The following is an 869-nucleotide window of genomic DNA, read 5'->3' as shown; positions in this document are numbered from 1 at the left end:
TCATTTTGATCATGCCACAAGGTTCCACAACTTTCACATACTCCATTTGGGATTGAGGATGATGCCATCATAGCATTGCCATGTTGCTTGGGTGATTTGGAAGCTTCATCAGGCTTAGCCATGGCCTTCTCAAACTTCAAGTTAATAATGTTGATGTGAGCACTTAGTGGTGCACCCAATTGTGTGATGGAATCTACCTCATGCTTTCCTCCTCTAGTGGCCTTTCGAGGCGTACTACATTGGAAATTATGAACTGCCATCTCTACGATTTTGGCCCATGTTTGGTTGTCATCAACTTCGGTGAACCTCCCATTGGATTCCATATTAAGCACATTTCGTGAGTCTTCATATAAGCCATTCCAAAACTGTTGAACAAGGAACCACTCACTAAGTCCATGGTGTGGACAAGAGCGACAAGTATCCTTAAATCTCTCCCATGCTTCATATAATGATTCCTCATCCCTTTGCTTTAACTCGGTGATTTGGGCTCTCAACATGTTAGTCTTCTCCGGAGGATAGAATTTCTTGTAGAAAACAAGTGTGCTAACTTCTTCCATAAATCAATACCAAGGGTAGCCTTGTCTAGGCTCTTTAACCATTGCTTTGCGGCACCGATCAAGCAAAAAGGAAACAACACCCATCGAATTTGATCTTGGGTTACTCCGGTTTGAGAGATAGCATCACAATGGTCTTAAAAAGTCTCCATATGTAGATGAGGATCTTCCCTAGGCATCCCTCCAAATTTGCTTCTCTCGACTAGTTGTATGAATGCGGATTTGGCAATGAAATTACCGGTTAAGTGAGGTGGTGTTGGAGTACCATTTGGTAAGTTCTTCTCGGTAGGTATGGAATGAGGTGAAAATTTAGGC

The 869-nt window shown here is 42.5% G+C and overlaps 1 non-coding gene across 1 annotated transcript; it reads left to right on the top strand.

Annotated features, from left to right (window-relative positions):
• Positions 1-390: 390 nt before the first annotated feature.
• LOC141615841 (small nucleolar RNA R71) lies at positions 391-497 on the top strand. Its single transcript, XR_012530235.1, has one exon. It is a non-coding gene; the product is annotated as a small nucleolar RNA R71 (small nucleolar RNA).
• The last annotated feature ends 372 nt before the right edge of the window (positions 498-869 follow it).

Source organism: Silene latifolia, chromosome 11 (assembly GCF_048544455.1).
Source record: "Silene latifolia isolate original U9 population chromosome 11, ASM4854445v1, whole genome shotgun sequence".
In the NCBI taxonomy this organism is placed as follows: Eukaryota; Viridiplantae; Streptophyta; class Magnoliopsida; order Caryophyllales; family Caryophyllaceae; genus Silene; species Silene latifolia.
The sequence above is the reverse complement of the archived record's forward strand: the minus strand, read 5'-3'. Positions and strand labels throughout refer to the sequence as shown.